We start from the raw sequence: 6537 nt of genomic DNA, 5'->3' as shown, positions 1-6537 counted from the left end.
AACGATCAACAAACGAAATCGACAACTGATCGAATCGATTTATCGATTTATCGCCGCCATTTGTGTGCCGAATGATCAGTCTCTAGTAAAGGGTCTCTATTCCACACAAACTTGCAGAGCCACATAACCATATGCATAAAGAAAATTATCCAATCACATTTCTGTGTAAAAAGCCAAGCGTAAACTACGATTGGATGATTTTCTTTATGCATATGTCTATGCGGCTATGCAGTTTGTGTGGAATGGCCCTTAGGCCGTCGAACACAAAATGAATAGTATAGCACAGACATAACATGAGACCGCTAGACCAATAAGTATTTTATAAAAATCAATATGCCGACTTATGCTGGATGCTTGATTTGGCGGTTTTATGTATTTTGTGTGCAATGGTCATCACAAAACAAATTTTAATCGTGAACTAAAAAACCGTAAACAAATTGACCAATCACAATAAAAATTGCGATCGTACATTCTAGAATATTTGAATGAAACTGATTAATGCTTACGGTTTTACGATTATGACTAACTTATGATTAAAGAGGTAGTCGAGTGATAGTCACTTCCAAAAGTTAATTCGTGTACAAACGGTTAAACTTTTTGATGCAATGATACAGCATTGACCAATGAGATCGCTTCACGCACACACTCATTGTCCTGTACCATTGGTGTTGACAAAGATGTGGCAACGTTCTGTTTCCCAAAACATACCTATCACTATAACTTATAATTCATATTCCAGTTTTTTTACAATATTTAATCCGCATAATTCAGAAAAACACTTGTTTTGGTTATGTATGATGTGTCATAATATGCCATGTGGGAGATTCCGTTCGGTTGAATCGATGAGCGACGTTGCCACATGTACGGAAACCCTTCTTCTTCTGACGAATATCATTATTTTCATATCGCTTTTATTAAAAAAGTATGTGGCTACGAGTCACCAATTTTGTTTATATCATTGCTAACATTATTATATACAACATATCAGTTTTTTAAAAAGTTCGTAAATTCCGATCCCTTTCATATTAAATTTAATGTGCGTTTCATGACGGCATGGAATAGGGCTTACATGTTAAATTCGTGAACTTTGAAACGAAATATTTCGCTTATTCTGTGGCTACGACATCTGAAATTGTAAGGAACGATTGTTATGCATACGATCAACATATGCTAATTTTTTTAGAATTTTCGTAAAATTTTCAATTTACTCGACTACCTCCTTAAGTTGTGTGCATCTAGGAAGGAGCAAGGTGGGTGGATCTTGCTAGGCGTGGAAAGTCGTGTGCTCATAAGTAGGGAGGGTGGGGTGGACCTCACTCGTGAAAAGATGTTACAAAATCACAAATTTCCTACACACATTGTTAAAAACACATTGTTTGCTTTAAAAACAAAAATTATGTAAAGAAATGTTTTCAAAGAAAATTTTTATATTTAAAGCAAAACATTTATTTTATAACAGAGGAAGTTTTGTTTTATATAGTAAAAAAGAGACGTTCTTTCTTAAACTTTTTTATTAATAATCTTTGAACAAATAACGAGCGATGGATGACACCTGTTGAAAGTTACTCAAGATCACGATTTTGATAACTATGTTAAGGTCATGATCATCGGGACGGAATCCTCTATTATTTATAATTATCCATATTAGAGCTGCCATACATAATAGGTACATTCAGAAGCACGACCGCTCACTAAGCGCTCAGTGAGCTCTTCCATCTGATTGGCATATTCCATTAGATCTAAAAATATAGACCAAACCGGTACAAGAGCTTACTGAGCACTCAGCGAGCGATCATGCTTCTAGATACACCTATTTTCCGCAACAATAATCATGAAACATATCGTAAAAATTAGTCAATTAGATTTGAGAATCTAAAAACAATAAGGACATGAGCAGAAACTGCCGTAATAGTTGTCGCAGTCATAAGTCTACGTACAAACCCTGCCTGCACAATACGTAACAAACATGTCTCTATGGGTGCGTTCCGTTTCTCGCATGATGCGCATAATGCATCGTTTATCCTTGTTGCTCACCAAATGTTAAACAAGGACAATGGATGCATCATGCACGTCATGCGCGATACGGAACGCACCTTATGACGTGCCAACTCGTCACACGTTACGTCGCAGCGACTTCTCGAAACGTAATAGATACATGGTGGAAATATATAAGGTGAAGCAATCTGATAGATGCGCAGTAGGAAAGTGCATATTCGGACATATTTGATTGGTTATTCCAGTATAACCTGCGCTATTATAGGTAAGAAAGTGCATATTCGGACATATTTGATTGGCTATTTCCAGTATTGCTACCGCCATTATGCGTATTGTTTCACCTTATATATTTCCACCATGAATAGACACGTTGTTGATACGTGACTAATAGCGTTTTCGGCCCGGCCAGGTTTGCACCAACCTGGGTTAGATTAACGGCGTTTTGAGCTCTCCTATTGGTAGAGCGGATGGCGTCAACCAATAGGAAAGATTAATCCAACCCAGGTTGGTGCAAACCCGATCGGGCCGAAAACGCTATAACAGTCAAATTTTTGGTGACAGCAACGTCGCAGTGACAAATATTTGTGACTTTATGCAACGTGAGCATCTATTTGCGACCTAAGACCCGGTTTTTCATTATCGTTTTTCATTATCTGGTTAAGTTAACTTATGATTAGGCTTAACCTGATATTTTATCCAATAGGCTTCATCTATGATCATGTCATATATGAAGTCTTTGATGTCGAAATATTGAAAACCGTTAATGTAGCAAATAGGATTAGGATCCTCAACAAATTTTCTATCGATTAGTATTCAGTTTGAAAATAGCGGAAAAAGAGAATATTATGCGTAGAGAAACTATACACAAAAATTATATTTATAAAAGAATAAAAAACAATTACTTACTTTTTAATTGTATACTGTCGTTTATACACTCAATCCAACCTGATTCCTATATTTATCCGCGCTAAACACCGCCATAGAATCTTAGAGAATCAATTTTGCCAACTATACATTATATTTTCTATGCACGTCTATGCGACGTGCAAAAAACTTTAAGGCCGCAGCACAGACTTTTGCGTAATGCATAAGGGCTCTCGCACATGAAATGCATAACAGAGCATAAGCATAACATAAGGCCGCTAAACCAATGAGCATCTTATGTAAATCAATATAGCGACATTATGCTAGATGCTCATTGGTCCAGCAGTCTTATGTTATGCTTATGCTCTGTTATGCATTTCATGTGCGATAGCCTTTACTCTCTGTTCTCTGTTCCCTATTCCTTTTATTGTACGGAGCCCCTTAGGGCCATTCCACACAATTTGCATAGCCGCATAAATATATGCATAAAGAAAATCATCCAATCGTAGTTTACGTTTGTCTTTATGACAGAAATGTGATTGGATAATTTTCTTTATGCATATGGTTATGCGGCTCTGCAAGTCTATGTGGAATGGCCCTTAGCGGCCTTGTGTTATCCAGTATCCTTATGCTCTGTTATGCTTTTCATGTATGAAGCCCTTAAGGGTATATCCACACAACCTGCATAACCGCATAAACGTATGCATAAAGAAAATTATCCAATCGCATTTCTCCTATAAAGACGCGCGTAAAATGTGATTGGATAATTTGCTTCATGCATATGTTTATGCGGCTATGCAAGTTTGTGTGGATATACCCTAAAGACCATTCCACATAAACTTGCATAGCCGCATAAAGAAAATGATCTAATCGTATTTTACGTTTGTCTTTATGACAGAAATGTGATTGGATAATTTTCTTTATGCATATGGTTATGCGGCTACGCAAGTTTGTGTAGAATGGCTCTAAAAAAAAGGCCGTAGCACACACTCTTGCATAACACATAATGCATAGTGTATAAAGGAATCAACCAGTCAAAATTCTTATTTTCCATAGAATGAGAGGAAAGGAAATATTCTGATTAGTTAATTCGCTTATGCACTATGCGTTATGCAAGAGTGTGTGCTGCGGTCTTAAGGCTATGGGCTATTGCACATGAAATGCATAACAGAGCATGAGCATAACATAAGACTGCTGGACCAATGAGTATCTAGCATAATGTCGCCATATTGATTTACATAAGATGCTCATTGGTTTAGCGGCCTTATGTTATGCTTATGCTCTGTTATGCATTTCATGTGTGAGAGCCCTTAAAGGCTGCGACAAGGACTTTTGCATAAAGCATAATGCACAGTGCATAAAGGAATCAACTAATCAGAATCTTTTCTTTCCTCCCATTCCATAAAAAAGAAGAATTTCGATTGGTTGATTCTCTTATGCACTATGCGTTATGCAAAAATTTGTGTCTGGGCTCTCAGGGTGGAGTCCCATGAAGCGTATTTGCCGCGTATCGCGTAACCGCGTAACCAATCAATAATCAGTAAAACGCGAAATCACAACAGCGAATCGCTTCTGATTGGTTACGCGGTTACGCGATACGCGGTAAATACACCTCATGGGACTCCAGCCTCAGGCTGAAGTCACATGGAGCGATTCATGCAGCAGCGATTCATGCGGTAGCAAATCGTAAAGTACTAATAGAAACAGATATTCCGCAGAAAATATAAAAGTAGATCCGGACTTACCCCGGATCTACAATAGAGTTTTAAGGGTGCCGTCCCATGTACACGGAATCGGAACGACGGAACGGATTTCTTACTAGAAATAAGTTCACTAGCATTCCGTTCCGTATGAAGTTTCTCTGCTGTATCGGAATCACCGGAACTATGGCCGGAACAGTACGGAATCAACGGAATGTTATGTCGGTTGCATGTGACATGCTAAATCCAGCTATTGAAATTAAAATAAAATGAGCAATAACGGAGGGCCGGTAATAATAATTTTATACAATATTTTACCTTGATAATAATGAAATAAGTTAATGTTATCAAGTCAACAATAAGGTTAGGTTAGGTTATGTAAGAGTAAATTGAGATAAGAATAAATTGACAATTTCATTCAATTATTTGGCATATTGATTATATACATAGTAGTTTTTGTTTTATTTACCAAAAACCCTGAAATTTTTGAACAAAAATTTGAAATTATACGTTTCATAATAAATGTGTTAATTTTTTTCAGGCAGTAAAATGTGGTTACTGTGGCTGGCTCATGTTCGGGTCTTGTACAGAGATTCAAGCCCATTAATGTTTTAAAAACTATGATGAAAATATTCATGTCCTCTCTATTGACAAGACAGGACATGCTACAATAAGTATGTTTATTTGTGAGAACATTTTTTAAATGATTTATTTGCAAATATTGAACATATTCAGTAAGTATATTTACTTATGTATAAACAGGAATCAAAGATACAAATGAAAATATGCAGAGCGATGTTCCACCATCGGAGAGTAACGAATGTATTATGTCAGTTGACATCAAGGACGAGATGCTAATTGATGCTGAAGAGCGGAGACCAGCTCTTTGGAATTTTAAGTTGCCAGCACAGAAGCGTACCCCCGTTATAAAACGAGACTTGTGGGATGAAATACATAATAATCTTGGTAATATTAAATAATTTTATTTTGTTTTATGTATTCAAGAAATTGTCTATACAACCACATGTGGTAAATCCATATAGTTTTTTTTCAGTAGGAGTATAAACAAACTGTAATTGTAAATTCTATTTTCCATTATTGAATTATTAGGTTTTGAAAATGCAGCATGGATGAAATCTAGATGGACTTACCTTAGAGATTGTTATACAAAAGCAAAAAAAAAATGAAACGTTATATACCCAGCGGATCAGGTGCAGAAGCAGGACATACACAAAAAAGTTCGTTTCGCTTTTATGCAAGGATGCAATTTTTAGAAGAAGTAATGCCAGTAACCCCGTATGTATAATAATAATTATATTGTCATATATAAGTTTTAGAATACGAAATGTATATATTTTCATTAGTTGTCATTGTAAAATTTTAGTACCACGAGTTCTTTATCATGCAACGTAACTTCTGAAGAAAAAAATGAACTGAACGAAGTCAATTTAAGTATTCAAGAATCCAGTAGTATCATATATTCTCCAAGTTGCAGCACGCCAAGCATTCGTGAAAGATCAGATAGTTCGGACGATTGGAAATCATCATCAAGCGGAACAAAGAGTAGGTTAATTTGGAATAATTAATAATCCTCTTAGATTTTCATATTGAATTCATATATTTATGTAGTCTTTTTTTCAAAACTTTTCATAAATTGTCATAAGCTTTTATTACACATTTGTACGCGTTTACACATTTATTTAGCGGTGATACTAAAAAATTTAAAAAATTCTAGGCAGATATTCAATTTAAAAATAATTTCGTAGCCACAAAAACTTTTTTTAAATTTTATCTTAAAGAGATAAAGATATTTCATTCAAATACCTATACACTTGGCAAATAACGTTCTAAATAAGACATCGAAAATGTATTATTTTATTTATTACTATGTATAAAAATATAGGAAAATTTATTAGTGAAATTTTTTGTATTACAGGAAAAAAGTCTGATTCTCATGTACAGTCTTTGCATGCATCTA

Source organism: Trachymyrmex cornetzi, unplaced genomic scaffold, assembly GCF_001594075.2.
Source record: "Trachymyrmex cornetzi isolate Tcor2-1 unplaced genomic scaffold, Tcor1.1 scaffold1339, whole genome shotgun sequence".
Taxonomy (NCBI): domain Eukaryota; kingdom Metazoa; phylum Arthropoda; class Insecta; order Hymenoptera; family Formicidae; genus Trachymyrmex; species Trachymyrmex cornetzi.
Note: the sequence above shows the minus strand (reverse complement) of the source record.